We start from the raw sequence: 25,786 nt of genomic DNA, 5'->3' as shown, positions 1-25,786 counted from the left end.
AGGTGGCGTAAGGCCGTCGTTTGGTTCAAATGGCTCTGAGCACTATGGGACTAAACTTCTGAGGTCATCAGTCCCCTAGAACGTAGAACTACTTAAACCTAACTAACCTAAGGACGCCACACACATCCATGCCCGAGGAAGAATTCGAACCTGCGACCGTAGCGGTTGCGCGGTTCCACACTGAAGCGCCTAGAACCGCTCGGCCACATCGGCCGGTGCCGTCGCTTGAACAGAGATTATGTTGAAAAATAGGATATTGTAGCCAAAAGAATGGGGAATAATACGGTGTATTGGAATTATGAACAGAAGCAACCTACTCTCAGAAAAAAAACCATGTGTTGCTTGACTTACTGAACGCCCCGCGTAAGTGCATCCTGTAGCAGGTAAGACAAAGAAATACATCAAAAACAGAAAACATTCTTCCTAAGCAGAGTTCAATCAAATAGACCTCTACTCTACAAATTCTATGCCCAATAGCAAACCTTGTTGTATTTCACAAACGTTGCCCCTTGGTGACTTAAGTAGGCCAGTACTGACTCAGCTGGTTGCCTGACTAGTCACGACAAGCCTAGTCTTCTACCTGCGTAGCACAGAAACCATACACCATCCGCTGATCCATCCGGAATGGTACCCTGTGTTGACAAGCCACAGTCAGCCACGGCTGTTAATCTGACCAGCTCCCTTGCTAATCTGCCACCCTTCCTCCTTCGTTTCTAGGTGGCCGTTCCTGCACTCCCTCTTGATAGAAGAGTTTTCTTTCGCTGGCCGATTCCAACTGACACCGCACCAACAAAGCTGTTTGTCCTATGGCGTCAGTGGGTGCTCTCTCCTCCATCTAGACGGAGCCGCACTGACATCGGCAACACACTGCGTTAGCCAATCTGATACACAAATAAGGTCGGCGAGTGTGGAATTTGTGGTCCCGGCGCCCCATCGCTGACTTGTCTGCCTCTGTATACGTCACCCAGGCGCTGGCTAGACTGCCCACCACTGTGCCACATGCCAACAGCCCATCTGCACCTGGCTCTTTGTGCTTAAAACTCGCGGAAGCGCGCGACACCAGCGCACTCCCAGTGGAGGCAGAAACACAAGAACAGCTCTGGCACTGCCACTAGGCAAAGAAGGAAATGAACTGTTCCGTATATTTATAACTCATGGCACATAACATATGGTCGACCATGCACATTGGTTTTATAGGTTTTTGGTAATGCTCTAAGCCTAATGAGGATTGAGATAATATCCATAGATCTATATCCCTTGTGACTGGAAAATATTTTATTTACAGTACTTTCGTAGTTTCTTTCGTGTAAGCTGTTAGTTTATCAGTTTTCATTTCAGTTTTGTTACTATCCCTAATGAGTTGGAGGCACAAAAAAGGGGGCGGGGGAATCATAGCTCATTACAAAGTTGAGCTTCAAATGTATAGAAACTTTTCATCTTTCATTCATCAGGCAGCAAACAATGTACGAGTATCAAAAAGAAAATATCGTAAACAAACTACAGAATGACAGATTGCAAACGTTACGGAATGTAGGTTAAGCTTACTGTATACTGTTAATATACAAGATGTTTCAGAAAGAATATACTTATTTCGAATACCTATATATATTAAACTGTAAGATATACAACCATGAAACTTTGGACACATATTTACTAGTCTCGCAAGTTTATAATACAGATGCTCATTATGTTCTCCACCAGCGCTACTCGGCAGTAGAAATCATTTTGGGTTCTAGAGTATGCAAAGTGTAATCCTGTGATTATAGTGCAAAGATTTTCAGGCTGGGGTACCAAACTCATCCTCCGAACATTCGCAGTTTTTATTGACAGTTTTGAGACACAGTATGTGTATGTAAAGAAAAGAGTCCTGACCGTCCTCGACTTGCCAACGAAAATGTCGCACGAATATACACCGCTTTCCAAAGTAGTCCTTCAACATCAACTCGTCGTGCCAATCAGGATTACAACTGCCTACAGTAACAATTTGGCGTGTTTTGAGACATCGATTGGTTATGGAGCCCTAAAAGTATTAGCTGTTACAGGTACTACGTAATGACGACAAATACAAATGTCTGGCATTTTATGACGCCCTTCAGAGTGCTGTTGACAATGACAACACTTTCGCACAGCACATAGTGTTCAGTGTTGTAGCGATTTTCCACCTTACAGGGAAAGTAAACAAATACAATGCACAAATTTGGGCCCTAGAGAACTCAAATGCACACACTGAACAAGTACGAGAGTCACCCAAAGTGCGATATCCACTCATCTGTTTACGGCCAATTCTTCTTTGATGGAAACACTGTTAACGGTCAGTAGTATCTTGCTGAGTTACAAACCTGGTTGTTTCCGAGGCTCAACGACTAAAACTTCATTTCTCAACAAGATGGGGCACCCCATACTGGAGTCGTCAAGTGCGTGAAGATCTCAATGAAATTCTACCAACCGTTGGTTCAAAATGGTTCAAATGGCTCTGAGCACCATGCGACTTAACTTCTGAGGTCATCAGTCGCCTAGAACGTAGAACTAATTAAACCTAACTAACCTAAAGACATCACACACATCCATGCCCGAGGCAGGATTCGAACCTGCGACCGTAGCGGTCGCTCGGTTCCAGACTGTAGCGCCTAGAACCACACGGCCACTCCGGCCGGTTCAACCGTTGGATTGGTCGACAATCAGTCGATGGCTTACAATATTCCATCTGCGTAACTGCGCTGTTTTGTGTACATTCATGTATTTGTTTACTTGTGTAATAAAGCTTGTTTCATCCAGGTTTTACTTAGCATTTACCTTCAGCCATATGATTTTCCGAGAATTATTGACGACGAAGAATCCTGACACAGGTTTTCATCGCACTTTGTAACACTTCCGAACGTCCGGCAGATTAAGCTAGTAAGTTTATTACGACTGGAAATCTCATCTTTTCGGCATGAGTATTATCAACTAAGCGATTCACTTTTTGACAGCTGCAGTAGACATTGCGCCGAAAATAGTTTTTGTTGGTTTCGGGAAATTGTAAATGAAGTGTGCTTTCGCATTAAAACCTGTACCACAGACATAGAGGCCTGTAATTTCCTGTGATTAGATTGTTAATTGTTTTAAATTATAACCTCAAACTACAGAACTGACCCATTTTATGCAAAGTAAAATTGCACGTTACGTTATGGAACAACCTTGCTGTCCTTTCTTACAAAGGTGGCCATTTTTCTGAGTTTGGCATCTATATAATCAGATAAAAAAATTCAGGAGAAAGTTAGTGAAGTGGGTAGTGTCGTATGCATCTTACAATCACCAAGCAATGTAGTTGTATATTCGACCGTGTGGGTAGCTTAGATCGTAATGTGCCTGATATATGAGCCGGAGTTTCTGCAATTCATCTGCGTAACACCAAGTTTACTACACTTATTTCAAATTCAGTTACTAATTTAACCACTCTCTACATACAATTTGTATAGAAGCAAAGAAAGAGTATGTTAAACAAAAGCTGTTTCTAAACTGAATTATCCAGACTGCACCTTTTTATTCTGAATGTCACGCAGCAGACCGTCTGCGACTGGAGTATTTCATGTACATGTTACTTTCATGCCGAAAATGTTGGTCTCTCACAATAAGGGTAATTTTGCTTATGGCTGCAAGTACTGAACATTATAAGTTGGATCTTATTTCGTATTTACTTGACACAATGTCTACCAACCACTAACCTTACAACACACGCATAAAATTTGATTGCATAAACATGGCCCATGGGTTGTTCAGGTTGCTTCACTGCCACCGCGATGTTGCCTTCCTATGCTATCCTCTGTCTCTGCTACGAGGTGAACCGGCTGGACCAGGCGTGCTAGAAGGCGCGGCATCTTCCGAGCCTGTATGTGACTTCCGAAGCACTCGAGCTGTCACGGCCGTCGTCCCAAGCTCCTCGTCGCCGCCGAACCCAGGGCAGCAGTCTGCAGCCAACGCAGTTTCTAACCGCTTGTGACCTGTTTTTCCAGCACCTACACGCAACAAGCACACATAATTTTGGAAATTTGTAGCTACGTACTGATATCTACATACTGGATATGATGATAACTAAGGTGATCTGAAAACCTCAAGAAAGGTACCAAGAATCAATCTAAAGAGCCCTTTACCACTACCCGGCAGGGAAAAAAAGACCACGTGAACTAGAAGCATTGGACATACATCATGGACATCATCACTCTCATCATCAGCCATTTGACATAGTGGTGGCTAAAGACCTTCTAGAGAATTCTCCATTCATTATAGTTCTCAACCACACGAATTCATGTTGCTCCTACATGTTTTCCTATGTTAGCAATCACCTTTCCGCTCGCTCATCATATCTACATTTACATGTATACTCTAAAAATCGCTTTATTGTTTATGGTCGAGGATGCTTTGTGTAACACTGACATTCACCTACTCCAGTCGTGAATGCAGTGCTTAAATGACGGAAATGGTAAGCCTCCATGTGAGACGGAATTTCTCTGAAATGTCACCTACATCTACGTGATTACTCTGCTATTCACAATAAAGTGCCTGGCAGAGGGTTCAATGAACCACCTTCAAGCTGTCTCTCTAGCGTTCCACTCTCGAACGGCACGCGGGAAAGACGAGCACTTAAATTTTTCTGTGCGAGCCCTGATTTTTCTTATTTTATCGTGATGTTAATTTCTCCCTATGTAGGTGGGTACCAACAGAATGTTTTCGCAATCGGAGGAGGAAACTGGTGATTGAAGTTTCATGAGGAGATCCCGCCGCAACGAAAAACGCCTTTGTTTTAATAATTACGACTCCAATTCACGTATCATGTCTGTGACACTATCTCCTCTATTTCGCGATAATACAAAACGAGCTGCCCTTCATTGTACTTTTTCGACGTCATCCGTCAGTCCCATCCGATGCGGATCCTACACCGCACAGCAATACTCCAAAATAGGGCGGACAAGCGTAGTGTAAGCAATCTCTTTAATAGACCTGTTGCACCTTCTAAGTGCTCTGCCAATGAATCGCAGTCTTTGGTTTGCTCTACCCACAATATTATCTATGTGATTGTTCGTATTTAGGTTATTTGTAATTGTAATCCCTACATCTACATCTACATCTACATGATTACTCTGCAATTCACATTTAAGTGCTTGGCAGAGGGTTCATCGAACCACAATCATACTATCTCTCTACCATTCCACTCCCGAACAGCGCGCGGGAAAAACGAACACCTAAACCTTTCTGTTCGAGCTCTTATTTCTCTTATTTTATTTTGATGATCATTCCTACCTATGTAGGTTGGGCTCAACAAAATATTTTCGCATTCGGAAGAGAAAGTTGGTGACTGAAATTTCGTAAATAGATCTAGCCGCGACGAAAAACGTCTTTGCTTTGATGACTTTGATCCCAACTCGCGTATCATATCTGCCACACTCTCTTCCCTATTACGTGATAATACAAAACGAGCTAATACAAAACGAGCTGCCCCTTTTTGCTCCCTTTCGCTGTTCTTCGTCAATCCCACCTGGTAAGCATCCCACACCGCGCAGCGATATTCTAACAGAGGACGAACGAGTGTTGTGTAACCTGTCTCTTTAGTGGACTTGTTGCATCTTCTAAGTGTCCTGCCAATGAAACGAAACCTTTGGCTCGCCTTCCCCACAATATTATCTATGTGGTCTTTCCAACTAAAGTTGTTCGTAATTTTAACACCGAGGTACTTAGTTGAATTGACAGCCTTGAGAATTGTACTATTTATCGAGTAATCGAATTCCAACGGATTTCGTTTGGAACTCATGTGAATCACCTCACACTTTTCGTTATTTAGCGTCAACTGCCACCTGCCACACCATACAGCAATCTTTGCTAAATCGCTTTGCAACTGATACTGGTCTTCGGATGACCTTACTAGACGGTAAATTACAGCATCATCTGCGAACAACCTAAGAGAACTGCTCAGATTGTCACCCAGGTCATTTGTATAGATCAGGAACAGCAGAGGTCCCAGGACGCTTCCCTGGGGAACACCTGATATCACTTCAGTTTTACTCGATGATTTGCCGTCTATTTAGTTGAATTCGCAGCCCTCAGATTTGTGTGACTTATCGCGTAATTGAAATTTAGCTGATTTCTTTTAGTACTCATGTGAATAACTTCACGCTTTTCCTTATTCGGGGTTTTTGTGACTGCCGCTGCTCATTTAATGAATCTTTGACTCTTCTTTGGATCATCTCTACTTCCTCTACCGAGTGTGTCTGGCAAGCGTCCCATAATGACGAGCACAACTCAAGTGCCGATCGAAATAGACTTTCTAAGCTTCCTCCTTCTTGGATGGACTACACTTGCTGTCTTTCCTGCGATTAATTTATTGTGGTTGTTCAACTCGCTCCTTTGAGGTGCGCGCATAGTCATTATGAAGTCTGAAGACTTCTCTCCGTGAAGAGTGAATTGCAGTGTCCTATTTCCTACGGACTCTTCAGTCCAGTCACAAAGCTCCCAGACACGTACTGCACGCTAATGCTTAGAATGTCTGTTCGTAATAACGGTCCTTTCAGCTTATGTACAATGGTTAGCCAGATCATTATGATCACCTACCTAACAGCCGTTATGTCCACTTTGGCACGGATAACAGCGGCGGCGCGTCGTGGTAAGGCCTTAGTAGGTCGCTAGAGGGAGGTGGCACCACACTTGTGCACAAAAGTAACCTAAGTCCCGTAATTCAGGAGAGGGGGGTGATGAGCTCTGTGCCATCTTCAATCACATCCCAGATGTGATCGAGCGGGTTCAGATCTGACGAGTTGGGTCACGAGCACATCAACTGCAGCTCGCCACTGTATTTCTCGAACCACTCCATCACACTCCACGCCGAGGCTCACGAGAAAGACAGGCCGCGGCGCGTACATAACGAAGGTAGTCCTGAACTCGTTCGCTCGCTCAGCTCAGCAGACAAAATGCGTTTCTAAACTTGTTAACTCGCCGCTGGGCGTGTAAGTACTAACGAGAATTGCATCTTCGACTGGAATCTGCTGTTATGAAGTGTTACTGATTAACAGTACTATATCAAAATTTAATTTAAGATCAATACTCGATATAAATGGTATAACTTCGTGCTTATAGCATTTAGTCTCTTCTGCTTAACAGTACTCATTACATGCTGGAAGTGGTACCTTATGCAACTGATAATCATTTTAGCATGATTTGATTTTATTGTACGCCAGTACAGCCGTAACAAATTATAAGTAGGCCCATGGACTTCCCATCATTATAGGACTAATAATAGTAAAATTCCATACGATCGGATTCCAGTAGAAGATTCAGTTTTAGTTTGTACGGACACGCCTTGTTAAGAGTAACAGGTGTAGAAACGTAGTTTGTCTGTTGATTTGAGCGAGCGAGCGAGTGCAGACTACCTTCGTGACGTACGCGCCGCGGTCTGTCTTTCTCGTAGGCTTCGCTCCATGCCTTATGACGTGCCGCATTATCTTGTTGAAAAATGCCACTGCCATCGGGAAACATGGTCGTCATGAAGAGGTATACATGGTCTGCAACCAGTGTGCTAAACTTTTTGGCCGTCATGGTGCCTTTCACGAGCTCCACTGGACCCACGGATGACCACGTGAATGTTCTCAGCATAATAGAGCCGCCACCAGCTTTTCTCAGCCCCGCTGTACAGGTGTCATGGAGCTGTTCCCCTGGAAGATTACGGATTCACACCCTCCAACGGGCACTATGAAGAAGGTATAGGGATTCATCAGACCATGCAACGCTCTGTTACTGCGCTAACATCCAGTGCCGATAGTGACGTGCCCATTTCAGTCGTAAATTCCGCTGTCGTGGTGTTAACATTGACACATGCGTGGGTCGTCGACTGCAGAGGCCAATAGTTTGGAGTCTTCGGTGGACTTTGTGCTCGACACTATTGTACCCTGCCCAGCATTAAAATCTGATGTCAGTTACGCTACAGTTCTTCGCCTGCAATGTTTCACCTTTCTGCCCAGCCTAGGGCGTCTGGACGTGGTTTCACCTTTGTTTCACCACATGTTGAAGACATTCACTCCTCGATCAACCGACAAGTTTTTCAGTTTCCAAAAACGCTCGTGCCGAGCCCCTGGGCCATCACAATCTGCTCTCAGTCGAACTTCTCTATTCTGCACACTGACAGCACGCTCGCTGATACTACATGCACTGTGCGTGAGTCTGACTAGCAGTCATTCTTCGCCAGGTGACGCTGTTATCACCTGGGTGGCTTTATATCGATAGTAGGTTTGTGGTCATAATGTTCTGGCTCATTATTGTGTACGGGAGGGCGACGGTTCAATCTCGCGTCCGGCCATCCTGATTTAGGTTTTCCGTGATTTCCCGAAATCGCTCCAGGCAAATACTGGGATGGTTCCTTTGAAAGGGCACGGCCGACTTCCATCCCCATCCTTCCCTAAACCGATGAGACCGATGACCTCGCTGTCTGGTCTCCTTCCCCAAAAACAACAACAACATTATTGTGTATGCTCAATACGTCAGCTGCAATTTACCGCCCGAAACGTTCATCCTCCGTAAGTGTTCCTGCATTTTGCCACAAGTTCTAGCGTGGCTACGTCTCCAGAAAAAATAGCAAAGATCCTTTCCGAGTTTCCTACATTATCCTCCTTGTTATAGACAGGGTCAACAAGAACTTCAGCGAAAGAGTTTCAAAGGTTGCTCGGGATTGCCTTCTGAATATTTTGGTATAGGGGGCCTGCAGTCTTCAGCAGCTCTTTACAATGTAATCATGATTTGCTCGGTGTGTTACCGCAGTCATCCATATTTGTATGAAAATACCTTCACAACACCGAAGAAGCCTGTAATATTCAGTAACCAAAACGCACTGCACACAACAAAGAGAAATGCAACAACCCTCAGTCGGGAACAGTGTATTGTGATGTAGATAGGTTTGTTTTTCCGCTCTTCCACTGCATCCAGAGACCCCATGCACGAGGTGGCTATCGGCTAAATTTTCGTCAGTAAATATATTCACTGAGCTGCTTGTCACTGTTAAAGTACATTTAACTCTGTAGGAAAAAGAAACCTAAGACAGAACGGAGAAGTACTGAATGCAAGCTTGAAGGCGAACGGTGAAATGGGTACTAGTGTTGTAAGGAGCAGGTACAGTGAGGAATGGAAACACGGCACACAGCGCGTACCATCAACATTTACAGTATTGTGCATTATTTTCAGTGCAATACAAATATACAGCTGAGTGGAGGAAGGACCAAAAGAAATGCAAATACTCTATAACGGGTGACAAAAGGCAGTGGGTCCAACGTACGAAAATACTCAGAAGGTATTCTTGAACAACCGCTGATACATTGTCCCTGGAGTTATAATTACTAGTTACAATTAAACTGCAGCTACTCACAGAGGTCCAGAGGTTGGCTATTGTTATAATATGGCAGTGACACTTGGTAGACATGCTAATACGTTAATGAAGAATCGATTTATACTCGAAAGAAATTAGTTCCAATTTTTCAATTTTTGTCACCAGGTGCAAATCTGGAGCTGTGAATGCAAGAAAGATATATAGAAACGGAATGCGAAATTGGCAGAAATGGTGAAAGAAGTCAAAAGGTATAATGTTGATTTTATTATTAACCGCCGCTTACATAAATTGTTCAATATGAGCACTGGAGCTGTCGAAGAAATGCAGCATCCGTAAAGCGATACATCCGTAAAACGATATCATTAACATTTAATTGCGGCAGTTCTGGTAGAATGTGAGCAACATGTTCCTGTATATTAGCCTTCGTATCAGGTAGAAACTGAACGTGTCCCTGGAAAACGCGTTCTTTTAGATATCTACAGAACCAAAAGCCACATGAATTCACCTCAGGTGATCTTTCAGGCCGTGCACCTGGAAAGCTCTGGAAACAGCACGTCCGTGGAAGGTTGTTTTTGCCGCCCAGTGTGGCCGAGCGGTTCTAGGCCTGTCGATCTGGAACCGCGCCACCGCTACGGTCGCAAGTTCGAATCCTGCCTCGGGTATGGGTGTGTGTGATGTCCTTAGGTTAGTTAGGTTTAAGTGATTCTAAGTTCTAGGGGCTCAGATGTTAAGTCCCATAGTGCTTAGAGCCATTTGAACCATTTTGAAGGTTGTTTTAAGCAGATCTTCACAGGGCGAGCGACATGAGATGCTACCCCATCTCGCTTGAAATCAGTGGATTCCACACAGTTATGCTCTTCCAAAGCTGGAATGACGTGCTGTACAGGAGGTCCTGATAACGTGCAGAAGTCACAGTACACCTGACAGGCGCTCTGGGCGTATCCTCTACAGAGAAAAAACGGACCGCACAGTCACATATCGAGAGTGCAATGGCTCTTCACGCACAACACGTGGTTTAACAGTGCCCCAAATTCGGCAGTTCTGGGTATTCACTGCATCCTTTAGTGTCAAATGTGCTTCGTCTCTCCACAGAATACTGACCGGCCACATGTCATTACCTTCGACCCTTGCCAGAATCCGAAGAACAAATTCACAACGTCACTGTGGATCATGAGGTTTCAGTTGCTACACCGTCTGGGTCTTGTACGAGTGCCAGTGTAATACAGGCCGCAAACCTTTCCTTGCACAAGCACTAGCACTGACCAGGGCATGTGCTGCATGTAACCTTGTCAATAAGTTCCCCCGGTATATGGGGTATTCCTCTTCCAAGTGACAGGCCAAGCTCACCCGTGTTTTCGAGTTTCAGTATCATCACCTTTAAACCATTTAATGACATCGTGGCTCGTCAGAACTTTCAGTCGACGATACTTTCTCTGCTGCTGTTCACGTAAAATGTTTTCACTAATAGCGCAAGGTCCCTCGTTTCGATAACCATGCTGCTCCCTCAGGTTCTTGATTACCAAATGACAGCATGGGTGTACCGTCATACAAACAGTGTACAGCGGCAGATTTGCATCTGGTGGGCAGAACTGGAACTAACTTTTTTCCAGTGAAAATCGTCTCCGCATTAAAGGATTAGAATATCTATCAAATTTCGCTGCCATACGATATTTGCAGCCTCCTCTGGACCTCCATGAGTAGCTCCACTTTAATTGTAACCACCTGGTAGTTCAGCATGTATGAGTATATATTGTGTTCAGTAATGGTCCTACGACGCTCCTCTGAGGTGTGCCCGTAGCTACTGTTGTATTAAAACTTACTTCTCTCCATTAAGAATGACATGCAGTGTCCTGTTTCCTAGGACCTCTTCTCATCAACCACAAAGCTGGTGTGATATTATGCATACACGTAATTTATCTATCAAGCGACAACTTCGAACGCCTTCCGGAAACTTCAGAAAGTCAAGGAACATGACATCATCCTGGGAATCCTACAGAGGACATTTTCGATCACCAGACAGGCTACAACACGCGAGCAAAAAACTAGTGTAAAAATTCTAGGTCCCTTGTTATTCCTATTATATATTAATGACCTTCCATATGCAGTGTCACAGAATGAAAATTATGTCTTATTTGCAGATGATACAAGTTTTAGTATAAAACAATACCCACGATCTCACTGAGCAATCAGCTAATGAAATATTTGTATCAGTGGATGGTTCACAGCAAATGGATTGTCACTGAATTTTGACAAGACTCAGTACATATAGTTTAAAAGCTCACAAAGAATACCTGACCCTATAAGTATAATGTACTCAAACAATGAAATTAAAGCTGTAGACAGTGTCAAATTTTTAGGGTTTCAAACTGACCACAACCTAAATTGGAAAACTCACACTCTAGATTTAATGAAACGTCCTAGTTCAACTACATTTGCAGTACGTAAGATAGCCGAAATAGGTGATTTAAAAATTAAGACGTTAGTTTATTGGGCCTACTTCCATTCACTAATGAGTTAGGGAATCATCTTTTGGGGAAACTCATCTCACAGAGAGAACATTTTCAAAATTCAGAAACGAGTCATTCGAATCATATCTGGTGTCAGCCTAGTTCATCATGCAGAGACCTCTTTAAGAAACTTGGTATTCTGGCTACAACTTCTCAGTACATATACTCACTGATGTCCTTTGTCATTTCCAACATGTGTCTTTTTACACAAAATAGTGAAAAACGTGATTATAATACCAGAACGAAAACCAGGACCATAAAAGCTTAACATTAGTACAAAAATGAGTCAAATACATGGGTACTCATATATTTAATAACTTACCAGAGCATATCAAAGGTCTTGTAAGTGATAACGATCGGTTTGAGAGTGAATTAAAGAACTTCCTGTTGGCTAACTTCTTCTACTCCATCGATGAATATCTTCACAAGGATTATAGCTCATAACTCTGTCTGCATTAGAATTGTACAATATCCATGTATCTGAGAAAAAACCACCAACCTTTGACTCTTTCCACATCCCAGAGGCTCCTCTCCAAGGGATCCATGAAAAACGACAAATGTAATCTAAAAAAAAAAAAAATGTAACGTCGTTAAACTCTTGGAATCATGTAAAGAACCTCTTTGGTCCATTAGCTTGTTTACACATCCCACTAACATCCATTACATTTTAATTGTTCTAATAATTAACTTTTCAGGAGACATATGTTTATAGATAGCTGATCAGCCGGCTGTTTTTCAAAGTTTATGTATCTCATAGGTTCACATCACACCGACGTGCGCGATCAAAACGAGGTGTGGCACTGGCGAAGACAATGTGTTCGCATTCTGGAATATGGAGGCTAAAGCCCCCTGTGTGGTCATCCAGGTTTAGATATCGCGCGTTTTTCCTAAAACACTCAGCATTAAAATGCTGGACTCGTTTCTTTGGAAATGACACGGCTTATTTCCTTCGCTGTTCTTCCACAATTTGATCTTGTGTACCAGCTACAACGATCAGGTTGTCAATGAAAAGTTGAACCCTAATCTTTCTTCTGTTTCTCACTCCATGTCAGCACTAGTAATATATGTTGATAGTAAACTTTCCTTTAAGTCAAATTGGAAATTAGCCGTCAAAGCTCTAACTACCTTCCCTAAAACAATCCAGCCCATTTTGCTCTTTTGATTATTTAGGCCAGTGCACAAGGCGCTATCTTTTTGCAGTGAGCAGACATATATTTTCTGAAATGTCATTCTAGCATATGGTGGACACTTCCAAAGGTCGTACATCACGTTTTTCGATTTACTCGCTGCCCTGGAGAGAAGGACTGGGCCTTAAGGGATCGAACATCATTGGTAACGTTGTTACATGTCAACGTAATTGGTTAAACCCAGAACTATTACAATTAAAGAAGATCATGTTAATTACAAAAGACAAGAGTGAAATACTTAATTTTGATACCTTTCAAAATAATTTAAAACTAAATCAGATTAATGGAATTCAGGAATTGAATATAGAGTGTTAAGTAAGGAAATATAGAGGGTCTATAAAAGGGCGATGTACTTGAGGACAATATTATGGAAATGGAAGAGGATGTAGATGAAGATGAAATGGGAGATATGATACTGCGGGAAGAGTTTGACAGAGCACTGAAAGACCTGAGTCGAAACAAGGCCCCCGGAGTAGACAATATTCCATTGGAACTACTGACGGCCTTGGGAGAGCCAGTCCTGACAAAACTCTACCATCTGGTGAGCAAGATGTATGAAACAGGCGAAATACCCTCAGACTTCAAGAAGAATATAATAATTCCAATCCCAAAGAAAGCAGGTGTTGACAGATGTGAAAATTACCGAACTATCAGTTTAATAAGTCACAGCTGCAAAATACTAACACGAATTCTTTACAGACGAATGGAAAAACTAGTAGAAGCCAACCTCGGGGAAGATCAGTTTGGATTCCGTAGAAACACTGGAACACGTGAGGCAATACTGACGTTACGACTTATCTTAGAAGAAAGATTAAGGAAAGGCAAACCTACGTTTCTAGCATTTGTAGACTTAGAGAAAGCTTTTGACAATGTTAACTGGAATACTCTCTTTCAAATTCTAAAGGTGGCAGAGGTAAAATACAGGGAGCGAAAGGATATCTACAATTTGTACAGAAACCAGATGGCAGTTATAAGAGTCAAGGGACATGAAAGGGAAGCAGTGGTTGGGAAGGGAGTAAGACAGGATTGTAGCCTCTCCCCGATGTTGTTCAATCTGTATATTGAGCAAGCAGTAAAGGAAACAAAAGAAAAATTCGGAGTAGGTATTAAAATTCATGGAGAAGAAATAAAAACTTTGAGGTTCGCCGATGACATTGTAATTCTGTCAGAGACAGCAAAGGACTTGGAAGAGCAGTTGAATGGAATGGACAGTGTCTTGAAAGGAGGATATAAGATGAACATCAACAAAAGCAAAACAAGGATAATGGAATGTAGTGTAATTAAGTCGGGTGATGCTGAGGGAATTAGATTAGGAAATGAGGCACTTAAAGTAGTAAAGGAGTTTTGCTATTTGGGGAGCAAAATAACTGATGATGGTCGAAGTAGAGAGGATATAAAATGTAGGCTGGCAATGGCAAGGAAAGCGTTTCTGAAGAAGAGAAATTTGTTAACATCCAGTATTGATTTAAGTGTCAGGAAGTCATTTCTGAAAGTATTCGTATGGAGTGTAGCCATGTATGGAAGTGAAACATGGACGATAAATAGTTTGGACAAGAAGAGAATCGAAGCTTTCGAAATGTGGTGCTACAGAAGAATGCTGAAGATTAGATGGGTAGATCACATAACTAATGAGGAAGTATTGAATAGGATTGGGGAGAAGAGAAGTTTGTGGCACAACTTGACCAGAAGAAGGGATCGGTTGGTAGGACATGTTCTGAGGCATCAAGGGATCACCAATTTAGTATTGGAGGGCAGCGTGGAGGGTAAAAATCGTAGAGGGAGACCAAGAGATGAATACACTAAGCAGATTCAGAAGGATGTAGGTTGCAGTAGGTACTGGCAGATGAAAAAGCTTGCACAGGATAGAGTAGCATGGAGAGCTGCATCAAACCAGTTTCAGGACTGAAGACCACAACAACAACAAGAAGTAAGGAAAAACTTTCAAGATTTAAATATTTAATCAAACCTAATAAAATCAATCTATATGAAACATACTTTAATAATTCCAGCCAAAATTTAAGAATGAGTTCCTAAAGTCTTCCCTTGGGAGATAATAGCGAATAACAGAAACTAACTCCGTGCTGCCCTATAGTTGTGAAGAGTGGCTTTAATTTAACAAATGTAAAAGAATCAGGAAGAGCAGAGTCACTCCCACCCCGTTAAAAAAATAAAACATCGAGACGTTTTACAACACTGGCAAGTTGGGGAGTACTGGGATCTCCGCCTTCTATAACACACAGTAAATAATTTTAAACACAGGCAACACTATATAAAAACAGTTTAAGTAAGATTTCAGCCGCAAAGGGAGCGGACAGTACCAAGGTTACGAAAAGTAACTTACGCAGACACCGCCCAAATGGTTCAGATGGTTCAAATGGCTCTGAGAACTATGGGACTTAACATCTGAGGTCATCAGTCGCCTAGAACTTAGAACTACTTAAACCTAACTAACCTAACGACATCACACACATCCATGCCCGAGGCAGGATTCGAACCTGCGACCGTAGCGGTCGGGCGGTTCCAGACTGTAGCGCCTAGAACCGCTCGGCTACACCGGCCGGCCCCGCCCAAGTGGAATACAATAACAAATACATGCAAAACAGCAGCTTGAGCTCGCCATGCCTGAACACTCAAGGATGTAGGTGCTGCCTCATGATACCAAAGTTAAATTACATGGCGATACGCTTTCGTCGTGTAACAGACAAAGGCGAATTTACATTACCACAACGAACACAGTAATTAGGCTGAACTGTGCAGACACTTAAACGAGAGGCTGAGCAGAGCACAACGTTTAACAGTCAATGTCTCAAAGAAAACGGCCGGTAAGAGGGACCAAAACAAAATGACACCAGTTTCACTACAAGCGATAACGAATTGGCTGGCACAAGAACAATTTGGCGATGTTAGGCGGCTTACAAATCACCAAGCTGTACTTAAAAACCCACTGACCAAATAATAAGTCCTGGGGCGATGTTTGGATGCACAGATCCCAGCGTAGGCAAGAGAAGTGGCGGCGGCGGTCACGGTCACCGATACAAGGGGGAGGCACAGTTGACAGGAAGAGAACTGAGGCAGAAAACTGCTGAAGACTCCACTGGCAAGATATGAGTAACCCAAACCCCGTCGAGGAACTTCTCCTCGCTTACACAAGAACGTGCCCCGCACGTCTCCTATCAGTAAAGGGCTCTGTTCACGCCACCATCGGCGCCTCACAGATCGACCCAGCAGTCTCACCGTCGCAAAGGCTGGCCCGGCCATTCTGCCTCGAAGGCCCGCTAGCCATACACCGAGAGCAGACAAACATCCTGACAGCTCGACCACAGTTTCACCTTCTCAGGAAAAGATCAAATTTAAAGATGTGACACGACTATCTATCGTGGAGCGGCTCAGCTGCCAACGTTATTTTGGGTAAATATTTGTTTGTCTAGATGGAACAAAATTATTTCTTCGTCATCCTAAAATATTTTCATCAGTTGGCGTTAAGAATAGTGGCCTATCGAGGCTGCGGCGTATCTTTCCACGATATTACTGCTCGCGTTGGTCGGGATCCCATGAATCAAATGCGAATATGAATCGGTGGGTCGGGAGGACCATGTGTAACGTCATCAGCAGGGTCACACGATTATCACACGAGGATACGGATATATTGTTCACTCGAGTGTGCAAAGTCGCGAAGGCTCGTCGCGTGACCTTTCAATGAAGGTTTTGCTAACAGAAATACTCTTGGAGTGTTAAAGAAAGACAAAAAAATCTTTTCTCAAAATAACGTTGGCAGCTGAGCTGAGCCACGGTAGGTAGCCGCATCACGTCTTTAAATTGTACAGACGACGACGTTAAGAACACCATGGACTGTCTGCACGGCGAACACTGGAGCTTCCGTGTGATGGTGTAGTGTAGCAGTGGGTGCACACCACGAACATCTCTGATTGGTATTTCGGCAGTTCGGACAGCAAGGGCTACATTTCTGACCTGTTGAGGGCCAGTGATTGTGCCCTACCTTCAAGGCCTCCATGTCAACTACTTTTAACGAGGTAACACAACAACATAGTTGGTTGTTGTCTTATAACGTATGGATATATATGCTCGCAATATGTAACAGCGTCACGAATGTATTTAATAGTAATGAGAACGACATATAAATGTGACAGCTCAGTTTAAGTTGACGTGACTTAAAGCCACAAAAATCTGCACTTGATAACGGCCTAAGGCCGAAATTGCCATCGTGAAATAAAGAAAGTGTTACAGCCACTGGCGTAAACATGATGTCTTTTATGAAATTCGATCATGAGTTGTCGGGAGGTAGGCACACTGACACTCGCTATGCACTACCACTGATGAACTCAGAAGCTGTACGGAATAAATCCCCGATCGGTCATACAATTGCAGTTTTGTTCGACGCACAGCTAAAATAGAGGCATTGTTGCTGCCAGAGGTTCTATCTCTGTGAAATACACATCCTGTAAACCCCCCTCCCCCCAATCACAAAATGGTTCAAAAGGGTCTAAGCACTATGGGACTTAACATCTGAGGTCATCAGTCCCATAGACTTAGAACTACTTAAACCTAACTAACCTAAGGAAATCACACACATCCATGCCCGAGGCAAGATTCGAACCTGCGACCGTAACAGCAGTGCAGTTCCAGACTGAAGCGCCTAGAACCGCTCGTCCACAGCGGCCGGCCCGAATCATAAATCTAATCATATATTTTTTCTTCTGTAATTTACACCCACCATTAGTGAAATTCCATTAGCTGTTATTCTTACTCTTTCAGTTTTATTGACCAGCAATGCTGATTGGCAGCTTTCTGTTCTGTCAAGGTAGTGCTCACACAACACTACTATCTGTTCCGCTGCTGTATCGTATCAGAGTGGCAGAGGAACAGGTGTGACTGAACTCTGCAGGTGACGGCGTCGCTGCTGGAGACACCACTCGAGCACCGCCTCCCTCTCCCCCTCCCCCGCCACCCAGGCCCACTGAGCGGCGCCGCCCTAATTGCGGCAGTCCGCCAGCCACGCGCCATTAGCGGCGCCAGACATCAAAGGCGCCGCCGTCCTCCCCTTGTCGCGCCACCGCCGGACACGGCCAGCTCTATTGCTGCCCCTCGGTATGGCACTGGCTGCGACCTCGGTCTCCTCTCATCCGTGCCGCGCTATGTCAGATGCCCACAGTTCGCTGTGGGGGTCGCGCTACTGTGATGAACCACCCACCTCAACTGTTCTGCAGCTGTCTAAGTTGTGGGTAGCTCATACGAAACTTGTTTCTCAAAGAAAGGCATAAGACTCGTCTGTAAAATGATTCTGGGGTGCTGATTAAAATAACAGTCTGTCACATATATTCGTGTGTCGTAACATACTGAGTATACAGTGAGATGACGAAAATCATGGGATACTTCCTTTTTCCCGGCCTAGAACAGGAACTCGACGTGGGATGGACTCAAAAAGTCGTTGGAACTCGGTATCAGAGCTACTGAGCCCTGCTGGCTTTATAGCCGTCCACAAAAGCGAAAGTGTTGCCAGTGATGTATTTTGTACACGAACTGAACTCTCGATTATGTCCCATAAATTTTAGATGGGGTCCATGAGGGCGATATGAGTGGCTAAGTCATTCCCTCCAGTTATCCACAATGTTCTTCAAACCAATCGCTAACAATTGTGACCTGTCGACATGGCGCACTGTCATCCATAAAAATTCCGCCGTTGTTTGGAAACATGAAGTCCATGAATGGCTGTAAATGGTCTACAAGTATCCGAACGTAGCCATTTTCAGTCAATGATCGGTTGAGTTGGACCAGAGGACGCAGCCCATTCTACGTAAACACAGCCCATACCATTATGCAGCCAGGAACAGCTTGCACAGTTTCTTCTTGATAACGTGGGTCTATGGCTTCGTGGGATCTGCGCCTCACTCGAACCCTACCACCACCTCTTACCAACTGAAATCTGAACTCATCTGATCAGACGACAGTTTTCCAGTTGTCTAGGGTCCAAGAGATATTGTCAGGAGGCCAGCAGAGGACCTGCAGGCGAGTTGCATCGCAGGGAAGCTACAAGCGACACACAAACAAACTCCCAACACATATCACACTGCCAAATCCTTTAAGGACCATCGAACTGACAAACCTACAACGACATGGCTATGTTACAGGAGCAGCAGCAGCTGGCCCAGGAGACATCGTCGGCCCAGCGGCAGCAGCGCTCACCTCCTCGACAGGACTGATCATTGCATGACAATCTGGCATTGCTTCTACGGTACTGATGCATGATACCCAACAGCTAACATAACCCTACCTTGCACGATCTGTCGCAGATAGCAAGAAACCGCTACTGCCCTTACTACCCAACCTGACGTTGCCGCAGAGGTTTTTTTCCCTTGGCACTTTCTTCCCTCTGCCCTTAAAACCGCTCTTCTTTCAAGCTTGACTCTGTCGAGCTTTATCGACCACTTCTATCACCCAGGTGCGCGTGTATTAATGGGTAACCTTACCCAGACGTACGGATAACATCGCAGTTCCTCGCTCCTGCGATCTCCTCGATTCTAAATACTAACAATACAGAGGTGGCAGTAGGCCTTTTGATTTGGTCACCATGCTTGTGCGAGTGTGGAGGGGCTCACACGTTTGTAAAAAAAAAAAAGGCGTTGTCCTTAGTGAGAGGTAATGTCTGAAACGTGGTATTCTGGGCACACTCTTGACACTGTGAATATTGGGCTGTTGAATCCCGTAACGATTTCCGAAATGGAATGTCCCATGCGTCTAGCTCCGACTACCATTCCGCGTTCAAAATCTATCGATTCCCGTCGTGCAGCCACACCTTTCCACATCAATCGCCTGACTACAAATGACAGTACCGCCAATGCACTGCCCTCATATACCTTGTGTACGCTATGCTAAGGCCATCTGTATGCGAGCATACCGCCATCCCATGACTTGGAGCATATACTGTGCTCGTCTGGAACCACGCGACCACTTCGGTCGCAGGTTCGAATCCTGCCTCGGGCATGGATGTGTGTGATGTCCTTAGGTTAGTTAGGTTTAAGTAGTTCTAAGTTCTAGAGGACTGATGACCTCACATTTTAAGTCCCATAGTGCTCTCAGAGCCATTTGAATCATCTCGAAGACAACGATTTATTGGCAAATAGCCAACACGGATTCAGAAACACAGAAGTTGTGAAACATGACTTGCTCTTTATTATCACGAAGTAAAGAGTGCTATCAACAGGGGACATAAAATTGATTCCATATCTTTAGATTTCCAGAAGGGTTTTGACAGCATTCCTCACATGCGACTTCTGTTTACTTTGCGTGCCTATGGAGTATCGTCTCATCTGTGTGACCGGATTCGTTCCCCATGGGAAGGGGCTCTGTTGTTCCGATTTAGGAGACAATCTGGAAGCCCCCTTAGATTGTTTGCAGATAATGCTGCCATTTATCGTCATGTAAAGACATTAGGTGATCAAAACGAATTGCAAAATGATTTAGACACGATATCTCTGTGATGCAAAAAGTGGCAATTGATTCCGAATCACGAAAAGTTAGAGGTCATCCACATGAGCACCAAAAAGAATCCGCTTAATTTCAGTTACCCGACAAAAAGCTGCAAACTCTGCTAAATACTTTGGGATAACAATTACAAATAACTTAAAGTGGAAAGATCACGTAGATAATGTGGGGAACGCAAAGCATATACTGCGATTTGTTAGCAGAACATTTAGGATATATAACAGGTATACTAAAGACACTGCTTAGACTACACTTGTCCGCCCTCTTCCGGAGTATTGGTGTGCGTTGTGGGATCCACATCAGAGAGGATTAAGGGGGACATCGAAAAGGGTTCAAGAAGGGCAGCTCGTTTTGTATTATCACGAAATAAGGGAGTGTGTGCCTATATGATAGACGAATTGGGGTGACAATCATTAGAACAAAGACGTTTTTCGCTGCGGCAGAAACTTCTCATGAAATTTCAATCACTAGCTTTCTCCTCAGAGTCTGAAAATAGTGCGTAGTGAGAAATGATCATCATAATAAAATAAGAGAAATGAGATCTCGCGTGGAAAGATTTAACTGTTTGTTTTTCCCAAGTGCTGTTAGAGAGTGGAACGATAGAGTAAAAGCTTAAAGGTGGTTCGATGAAGTCTCTGCCGGACATTTAATTGTGAATTACAGAGTAAGCATGTAGATGTTGATGTAGATACTAAAGAGTATCCACTTGCTCTATCATGGCTGACTGGTGACTGACTTTCACAACAACCACAGTTCTATAGCGTAAACCACAAGCGACGCATGACCGCACAAAATCTTTTTGTTGTTGTTACAGCAGTTTGAGTTATATGGTACTTCCCAGTCATCTCAGTGGTCCTTTTCCGCAGCACATGACCTGAATAACATCAATATTCGTAAAAAGCATTGTCATTACATGCAGCGCGTTCTGGGGATATCTACCACTGCACCTTCCCCACCTATGAAGAATTTTCCGTTGTGGAGGAAACCACAGGCTCTCTCTTCTGCCCAAATACCTCCGAGTTGTGCGGTTCTCAACTGACTCAAATTCATTGCAGGTCACTAATTAGGCAAGGCATGAATATAGGAGAGTTACTCCTGGTATGACACCACGATCATCATGAACACTGTATAGATAAAACCGTCTTTATAGCTAAATAAATTATCTTCGTTGGGATGTTCCTGCAAATGACATCATCAGATATCTGCAGTTAAGATGAAGGGTACAGGCTTTTGTTATACAATATCAAGTTCCAAAAGTTTAAAGAGTTAAAAATTTTTTTTGAAAGGTTCGCTCACCAAAAAAACTCTGAACTCAGTGTTAGTATTAAAATTCATACCTAATCGAAGCATTAACTAACAGATGGTTTGAAAATTAGACAAAGACATTAATTCTAAACGACTTCTATTTTATTTGTAATTATATTTTTATTTTTACTTATAAAAACAGATATGTTTTAAATTACAAATACAAAAATTCAAATTACAAAACATGTTTAATTGGGTATTGCATACTAATGACTTTAACAATTTCAGACAGGGACATTTAGGCCATGTGCAGTTTACCTAAACTTGCTAGCAGGTATTCAATGAATCTGTTAATAATATCTATACAGGAGACACATTGTTTCCACTTGATTGCTATTCATTCTTCCCCATCCCATATGGGTGGGGTTGAGGTGTGGGACACTGTTAATGTACATTCACCTCTCTCTTCAGTCAAGGGACAAGTGAAACTGACTGAAACGATAATGACATGAACATAAAAGTGAGATATTTAAAACTAAATTTAAAAAAGTGTAGTTAATTGATGTTTCTGTATGTGAGAAACACGGATTTCTTCGTTTTTAACATAAAAAGTAATAACAAAAATGTTAAACGTAAAACATTAAGAGTGTATATTTTAAAAATTTAAAACATGATATTCAACACTGATCTTTCAAAGAAGCACATCAGTGTCACTGAAATTGTTTGGACCTGCCCTGGGAAATGTATGTTGTTGAATGGGAGAAGGTTGGCAATTGAGGAGGGCAGGAGGGTGGGAGAATAAGAATGGACGACTGATGCTTAAAATTGATGGAGCAGGAGTGGGTGTTCGGAAACAAGAATGGAGGGGTCGATGGAGGTACCGATGATGCCAGAATTTAAAGGGGAAGAGATTGTAGGGAAACGAAGGGGGAAAGGGAAAGTGGTTGGGGAACATGGGGAAGGAAGGAAAAGGAAGCCTTGATGAGTTGTCATGGGTGGAGTGGTTCATAGGACAGGTAAATATCATGATGCAGTTCATGGTCTGGGAGAGGAAGATGGTTGAAATTTCGGTGGAGAGGATGTGGAGGGTGCACAGAGGTATAGCTTGGTGGGATGTATTGGCATAGGTTTAGAGGAGACACAATAGGATTATTGGAGTCAAGTTTGAGGATAATGAAAGCTGCTCATAGGTGTTCACAGTGACTGAGGAAAGGTGATAATTTACTATGGGAGAAGGTAATTTTGTAGGTGTGGACGACAGTCGATTGTTGCAATCCCTACATTCAGTCGCCGGCCGCGGTGGTCTAGCGGTTCTAGGCGCTCAGTCCGGAACCGCGCGACTGCTACGGTCGCAGGTTCGAATCCTGCCTCGGGCATGGATGTGTGTGATGTCCTTAGGTTAGTTAGGTTTAAGTAGTTCTAAGTTCTAGGGGACTGATGACCAGAGATGTTAAGTCCCATAGTGCTCAGAGCCATTTTGAACCTACATTCAGTCAGTTAGTAGTTTTAGTAGTGCTAGTCTATTATGGGCGTCCTGTTTGGTGCTAAACAGGTGAGATATCCATGTTAGTAACTAGTCGATGGTTAGTCCAAGATGTTTTAGTGTATTAGTTAGCAGGATAGGACGATCGTAAATGGTAAGGTAAAATCAGGAAGAATTTTTAGGAAAAGTAAGACTCTGTAGTGTTTCCACAGTTCAGGATAATAACCTGTGATAAGGATAGTGTTACAAAGGGATGCGAGGTTAACAAGACAGGAGGACTTGGTCGTGACGAGGGGAAAGGATTACGTTTTATGTCATGTGCTGTGACTGGAGTATTTAATTCCGTTTGTGGTATGTTGTTCAAGTAGTGGAAAATTGGAGTCTTGGGTGGGGCAATGGTATCTGTGCTTTCATGGATGGAAAGGGACTGGTAGTAATCAAAACGAGGGGCATTAGGAAATGAGAAGATATTAGAGAGTCACTATCCAAAGTGGTTAACTTTGCTCAGGTTTTCAGCTTGGGTACTGTTGTGGAGGAGCAGGGAGTGAGACATGGAATAACTGCAAGTGAGTCGGTAGAATGCTTTCCAGTACTGGAAGAGTTAATGAGGAGTGTAGCGTTAAACCTGGTTCATGTCTGGCGCCAGTCCCAGCGTTTTTTTAGCATTTAGTAAATTTCTGATGTGTAGCATGTGAGTGTATCTCAGTCACAAGTCCGCAGGAAGGAGGGGTATAAGCTATGGGATTCTCAGAGATCATGTAGAGCTTTTGGGAAAAAATGGGCGATGAAGATCTATGGCCTTGGTGGAGCTGCAGGAAGGCCAGGGCATGGGGGATATTATCAGGTACTTAAAATCCGTCTTGATTGCAAATTTTTTTTATATTATTTGCAATCAAGACGGATTTTAAGTACCATTATAAAATCACTGATTGCGGTTGTCCCATAAGACATTATGTCTGTTTTTGCAAAGGATATTATCAGGTTGCTGAAATACTGGACAGTGGCTACCGGTTTGGGTATCATTGGATTGTTGGTAGACACTCCAGTTCTCACACTCTTGAATAATTTTTGAATGATGATTGGGGTTAGGTGTATGCGAATGAGGCAGTGTGTAGGAGATAGTGAGGAGAACTTCCAGTTTCATCAAGGATTTATGCAATGAAGGAACTAAATAGATGGGGGAGATGCTAAGATGATACCTGGAGTACTGTTGCTTTCAGGAGGGTGTGCTCTGGGATGGGAGAGTGTCATCTTGAAGGGAGTCTGTAAACTGATACCACAATTGGAGTATTGTATAAGGGCTGTGACCAAACAGAGATATATTTGCGGTGGACGATTGCAACTCTTCCTCTGCCAGGAGAAGGGTATTATCTGTATTGTAGAGATTGGGAGAGGTTCAGGAGGTTGGAGGAACGTTAATTAAGAATGAAGGTATGGACATTATATTGGGATAGGGTATGCATTAAATGGGGATTGTCGGTTGGTAAGGAGCAAATGTTGTGGCATAGGATGCTGTATTGCTCTCCCATGATGATGGCATGCTGGGTGTGGGTGGAGAATCTCTATTTCCAACCAATAGCTCAGTACATAGTACACTCCTGGAAATTGAAATAAGAACACCGTGAATTCATTGTCCCAGGAAGGGGAAACTTTATTGACACATTCCTGGGGTCAGATACATCACATGATCACACTGACAGAACCACAGGCACATAGACACAGGCAACAGAGCATGCACAATGTCGGCACTAGTACAGTGTATATCCACCTTTCGCAGCAATGCAGGCTGCTATTCTCCCATGGAGACGATCGTAGAGATGCTGGATGTAGTCCTGTGGAACGGCTTGCCATGCCATTTCCACCTGGCGCCTCAGTTGGACCAGCGTTCGTGCTGGACGTGCAGACCGCGTGAGACGACGCTTCATCCAGTCCCAAACATGCTCAATGGGGGACAGATCCGGAGATCTTGCTGGCCAGGGTAGTTGACTTACACCTTCTAGAGCACGTTGGGTGGCACGGGATACATGCGGACGTGCATTGTCGTGTTGGAACAGCACGTTCCCTTGCCGGTCTAGGAATGGTAGAACCATGGGTTCGATGACGGTTTGGATGCTCCGTGCACTATTCAGTGTCCCCTCGACGATCACCAGTGGTGTACGGCCAATGTAGGAGATCGCTCCCCACACCATGATGCCGGGTGTTGGCCCTGTGTGCCTCGGTCGTATGCAGTCCTGATTGTGGTGCTCACCTGCACGGCGCCAAACACGCATACGACCATCATTGGCACCAAGGCAGAAGCGACTCTCATCGCTGAAGACGACACGTCTCCATTCGTCCCTCCATTCACGCCTGTCGCGACACCACTGGAGGCGGGCTGCACGATGTTGGGGCGTGAGTGGAAGACGGCCTAACGGTGTGCGGGACCGTAGCCCAGCTTCATGGAGACGGTTGCGAATGGTCCTCGCCGATACCCCAGGAGCAACAGTGTCCCTAATTTGCTGGGAAGTGGCGGTGCGGTCCCCTA

The sequence above is a fragment of the Schistocerca americana genome, chromosome 1 (assembly GCF_021461395.2).
Source record: "Schistocerca americana isolate TAMUIC-IGC-003095 chromosome 1, iqSchAmer2.1, whole genome shotgun sequence".
NCBI lineage: Eukaryota > Metazoa > Arthropoda > Insecta > Orthoptera > Acrididae > Schistocerca > Schistocerca americana.
Note: the sequence above shows the minus strand (reverse complement) of the source record.